Genomic DNA, 6,302 nt, shown 5'->3' with positions numbered 1-6,302 from the left:
TGATCATGAGGAGTCACGAAAAAAATCAAAAAAATTAAAAACAAAGTCAAAAACAGAAGAAAAAATTTTTCACCCTGGAGGTAGCGCAGACTGGCGTTCAACGCCAGTAAGGTGCATCTGGCCGGCGTTCAACGCCAGAACAGAGCACCATTCTGGCGCTGAACGCCAGAAACAAGCAACAACCTGGCGTTAAACGCCAGGAATGTGCACAGAGAGGACAAACTGGCGCTGAACGCCAGAAACAAGCATGAAACTGGCGTTCAACGCCAGAAACATGCATTACATGGGCGTTGAACGCCCAGAACATGCACCAATGGGCGTTTGAACGCCAGAATGATGCATGAAGGCATTTTACATGCCTATATGGTGAAGGAATGGTATTTGTTTACACCTCAGGATCTGTGGACCCCATAGGATCACCCCACAGGATCTGTGGACCCCACAGGATCCCCACCTACCATATTCCCACCTTACCTTTTAATCCTAATCACACTCTCCTAATCCAAAATCCCTCTTCCCCTTGTCACACTTCCCAACACCTTTCACCAATCACCTCAACTCCTCTTCCCAATTACCCCATTCACCACTCACATCCACCCACTCTTCCCCATAAACCCCACCTACCTTCAAAAAATTCAAACCAATTTCCCTCCCATTCCCACCCAAATGGCCGAACATACCTCCCCCCCTTTCCCTATAAATACCCTTCCATTCTACTTCATTTTCACAAAAACACACACCCTCCTTCTTCACCTAAAGCCGAAACCACCTCTCTCCCTCTCTACAATATTTTCTTCTTCTTCTACTCTTCTTTTCTTTTGCTCGAGGACGAGCACAATTTTAAGTTTGGTGTGGTAAAAGCATAAGCTTTTTTGTTTTTCCATTACCAATGGCACCTAAGGCCGGAGTATCCTCAAGAAAAGGGAAAGGGAAAGCAAAAGCTTCCACCTCCGAGTCATGGGAGATGGAAAGATTCATCTCCAAGAGCCATCAAGACCACTTCTATGATGTTGTGGCAAAGAAGAAGGTGATCCCCGAGGTCCCTTTCAAGCTCAAAAAGAATGAATATCCGGAGATCCAACATGAGATCCAAAGAAGAGGGTGGGAAGTCATAACCAACCCCATGCAACAAGTCGGGATCTTAATGGTTCAAGAGTTCTATGCCAATGCATGGATCACTAGGAACCATGACCAAGGTATGAACCCGAGTCCAAAGAATTATCTCACAATGGTTAGGGGGAAATACTTGGATTTCAGTTCGGAAAATGTGAGGTTGGCGTTTCACTTGCCTATGATGCAAGGTGATAAACGCCCCTACACTAGGAGGGTCAACTTTAATCAAAGGTTGGACCAAGTCCTTAGGGACATTTGTGTGGAAGGAGCTCAGTGGAGAATAGACTCCAAAGGCAAGCCAGTCCAACTAAGAAGATTGGACCTCAAGCCAGTAGCTAGAGGATGGTTGGAGTTCATCCAAAGATCCATCATCCCTACAAGCAACCAATCTGAAGTTACTGTGGATCGGGCCATCATGATCCATAGCATCATGATTGGAGAGGAAGTAGAAGTTCATGAGGTCATCTCCAATGAACTCTACAAAATAGCCGACAAGTCCTCACCCATGGCACGGCTAGCCTTTTCTCACCTTATTTGCCATCTATGTTACTCAGCTGGAGTTATCATAGAAGGAGATGTCTCTATTGAAGAAGACAAGCCCATCACCAAGAAAAGGATGGAGCAAGCAAGAGAAGCTTCTCACGGCCCTCAAGAAGTGCATGAGGAAGCTCATCATCAACAAATTCCTGAGATGCCCCAAGGGATGCACTTTCCCCCAAACAATTATTGGGAGCAACTCAACACCTCCTTAGAAGATTTAAGCCACAATATAGAACAATTAAGGGTGGAACATCATGAGCACTCCATCATTCTCCAAGAAATAAGAGAAGATCAAAGAGCAATGAGGGAGGAGCAACAAAGGCAAGGAAGGGACATAGAAGAGCTAAAGAACATCATTGGTCCTTCAAGAAGAAGACGCCACTAAAGGTGGATTCATTCCTTGTTCTTTATTTCTTTCTGTTTTCGGTTTTTAGTATTGTGTTTATCTATGTTTTGTGTCTTTATTTCATGATCATTAGTATGTAACCATGCCTTAAAGCTATGAATAAAATCCATTAATCCTTCACCTCTCTTAAAAGAAAAATGTTTTAATTCAAAAGAACAAGAAGTACATAAATTTCGAAAATAGCTATTGAATTTAGTTTAATTATATTGATGTGGTGACAATACTTTTTGTTTTCTGAATGAATGCTTGAACAGTGCATATGTCTTTTGATCTTGTTGTTTATGAATGTTAAAATTGTTGGCTCTTGAAAGAATGATGAACAAAGAGAAATGTTATTGAGGATCTGAAAAATCATGAAATTGATTCTTGAAGCAAGAAAAAGCAGTGAAACAAGAAGAAGCTTGCGAAAAAAAAAAGGGGGGGGGAGCTAAAAAGAGTATATAGAAAAAGAAGGAGCAGTAGAAAAAGCCAATAACCCTGAAAACCAAAAGGCAAGGGTAAAAAGGATCCAAGGCTTTGAGCATCAATGGATAGGAGGGCCCAAGGTAATTAAATCCAGGCCTAAGCGGCTAAATCAAGCTGTCCCTAACCATGTGCTTGTGTCATGAAGGTCCAAGTGAAAAGCTTGAGACTGAGTGGTTAAAGTCGTGATCCAAAGCAAAAGAGTGTGCTTAAGAGCTCTGGACACCACTAACTGGGGACTCTAGCAAAGCTGAGTCACAATCTGAAAAGGTTCACCCAGTTATGTGTCTGTGGCATTTATGTATCCGGTGGTAAGACTGGAAAACAAAGTGCTTAGGGCCACGGCCAAGACTCATAAGTAGCTGTGTTCAAGAATCAACATGCTTAACTAGGAAAGTCAATAACACTATCCGAAATTCTAAGTTCCTAGAGAAGCCAATCATTCTAAACTTCAAAGGAAAAAGTGAGATGCCAAAACTGTTCAGAAGCAAAAAGCTACAAGTCCCGCTCATTTAATTATAATTAATATTCATTGATATTTCTGAATTTATAGTATATTCTCTTCTTTTTATCCTATTTGATTTTCAGTTGCTTGGGGACAAGCAACAATTTAAGTTTGGTGTTGTGATGAGCGGATAATTTATACGCTTTTTGGCATTGTTTTTAGGTAGTTTTTAGTAAGTTCAAGCTACTTTTAGGGATGTTTTCATTAGTTTTTATGTTAAATTCACATTTCTGGACTTTACTATGAGTTTGTGTGTTTTTCTGTGATTTCAGGTAAATTCTGACTGAAATTGAGGGATTTGAGCAAAACTCTGAAAGAGGCTGACAAAAGGACTGCTGATGCTGTTGGAATCTGACCTCCCTGCACTCAAAATGGATTTTCTGGAGCTACAGAACTCCAATTGGCGCGCTCTCAACGGCGTTGGAAAGTAGACATCCAGAGCTTTCCAGCAATATATAATAGTCCATACTTTATTCGGAAATTGACGATGTAACTTGGCGTTGAACGCCAAGTACATGCTGCTGTCTGGAGTTAAACGCCAGAAAAACGTCATGATCCGGAGTTGAACGCCCAAAACACGTCATAACTCGGAGTTCAACTCCAAGAGAAGCCTCAGCTCGTGGATTGATCAAGCTCAGCCCAAACATACACCAAGTGGGCCCCGGAAGTGGATTTATGCATCAATTACTTACTCATGTAAACCCTAGGAGCTAGTTTATTATAAATAGAACATTTAACTAATGTATTTGACATCTTGGGACGCATAGTTCTCAGATCATGGGGGCTGGCCATTCGGCCATGCCTGAACCTTTTACTTATGTATTTTCAACGGTGGAGTTTCTGCACACCATAGATTAAGGGTGTGGAGCTCTGCTGTACCTCAAGTATCAAAGCAGTTCTATTGTCTTTTATTCAATTCTCTTTTATTCTTATTCCAAGATATTCATTCGCACCCAAGAATATGATGAATGTGATGATTAGATAACCCTCATTATCATTCTCACTCATGAACGCGCGTGATTGACAACCACTTCCGTTCTACATGCAACAGAGCTTGAATGCGTATCTCTTAGATTCCCCAACAGAATCTTCGTGGTATAAGCTAGATAGATGGCGGCATTTATGAGGATCCGAAAAGTCTCACCTTGTCTGTGGTATTCCGAGTAGGATCCTGGGAATCCGGAAAGTCTCACCTTGTCTGTGGTATTCCGAGTAGGATTCCGGTAATGAATGACTGTGACGTGCTTCAAACTCGCAAGTGCTGGGCGTTAGTGACAAACGCAAAAGAATCAAGGGATTCTATTCCAGTAGGAGCGGGAACCAACCAGTGATTAGCCGTGCTGTGACAGAGTGCGTGAGCGTAGTTTTCACTGCGAGGATGGGATGTAGCCATCAACCATGGGTGATGCCTCCAGACGATTAGCCATGCGAGTGACAGCCGCAGAGGACCATTTTCCCGAGAGGATTGAAAGTAGCCACCGCTGATGGTGAACCCCTATACACAGCTTGCCATGGAAAGGAGTAAGAAGGATTGAGTAGAAGCAGTGGGAAAGCAGGCGTCCTTGAGCCATGCAGCATCTCCATATGCTTGTCTGAAATTCACACCAATGAATCTGCATAAGTATTCTATCCCTTTTATTATTTCCTTTTATTATTAATTTTCGAAACCATAAATCAATATTTAATCTGCCTGACTGAGATTTACAAGGTGACCATAGCTTGCTTCATACCAACAATCTCTGTGGGATTGACCCTTACTCGCGTAAGGTTTATTACTTGGACGACCCAGTACACTTGCTGGTTAGTTGAACGGAGTTGTGGATTCAACCAGTGCCATAATAATGATGCCTCTCAAAATAGTTAGAACATTGATCACAAACGATCCATGGTTCCCTCGTGCCAATTTCTTAAATTCCATAATTTTACAAGGAGTGGAACTTAAAGAATAAGGATCACAATTTCGTCCACCACTTGACTTGTTGCATGCTATGGTTTTTTCTCTTTTTCGGTGCGAATCTTTTGTTTGCTTGAATCTTTTTCTTTTGCATGTTGCCGCTGTTTCTGTTTGTGCCTTGGATGATGATTTTTGCTTGATTTTGAAAATTTTGTGCCTTTGCTGTTTTTCCATTGGCCTTTTTGGTGTTTTGATGAATTGTAGCAGTAGTGTTGGTAAACTGTAGGAGCAATGCTTTTCCTGATAAACTGTAGAAGGGTGGATTTTTTGCGGTTTTTTGCATCCTTTGCTTTCTTTTCTGGACTTTATTCTGATGAGTGCCGAGATGTAGATTGTAGAAATGATTTTGAGGACCCTTCTTGTTTACTGCCTCCAAGGGATGCTCCAAGACTTCTTCTCTTGAGTCTTGGGGTTTTTCCCTTTTTGGTTTATCCGTCCGTTGAGATGTTTTGACCCATGTCCGAGATGTTTTTAAGTAATCCACTCTTCTTTTCTTTTTGTAGGATTTAGTTGGCCTCATGTCTTCTCGAAATAACGTTGTAAAGATGCCTTCCCAGGTTCCTGCGGGTATGGCCAATTGGGTGGACTCCATGGTTCTCCTGTGTGTCTCGCTGGCTGATTTTGAGTTTTGTGCTCAGCTTAGGCAGTTTCATAGTGTCTGTAGCGATTCTGGTGATGAGAAGAACTATGAACTTGTCCCTCCTTCTTCTGAGAGAGTCTGTTTTTCAACTCGGGTTGTTGATGGTCGCCCTTTCTTTTATGTTTATGACTTTTTCTTTGGTCCGCTGGGTATTACCCTTCCTTTTACTCAATTTGAAACCGACCTGTTATGGTCTTGTAATATTGCCCCCTCTCAACTTCACCCTAATTCCTGGGGTTTTATAAAGATTTTTCAATTGTTGTGCAATGGTTTTGGTATCCCTGCTTCTCAATCTCTCTTTTTCTATCTGTTTGTCTTGGCTAAGCCCGGAGTGGTTAAAAAGAAGGCAGCTTGGGTCTCCTTTCACTCTACCCAAGGAAAGAAGGTCTTTTTCATGTTTGACGAGTCATTCCGTGATTTTAAGAACTACTTTTTCAAGGTCCGAGCTGTTGAAGGAGCTCGGCCCTTTTTTCTGGACGAAAATGATGAGCCTGCCTTTCCCCTGGAATGGCAAAAAGATGTGAGGGTCTCCAGGTATTCTTGGGACATGTTGGACGAGGCTGAGCGAGCCTTTGTGACTGTTTTGGAAGAACGCTGGGGTCAACCTCCCCATCTTGATACAAAGAAATTTCTAACCAATCCTTCTCTTCTTCAAACTGAACTGGGTATCTTGTGTTTTTCT

Source organism: Arachis stenosperma, chromosome 10 (assembly GCF_014773155.1).
Source record: "Arachis stenosperma cultivar V10309 chromosome 10, arast.V10309.gnm1.PFL2, whole genome shotgun sequence".
Lineage (NCBI taxonomy): Eukaryota > Viridiplantae > Streptophyta > Magnoliopsida > Fabales > Fabaceae > Arachis > Arachis stenosperma.
Note: the sequence above shows the minus strand (reverse complement) of the source record.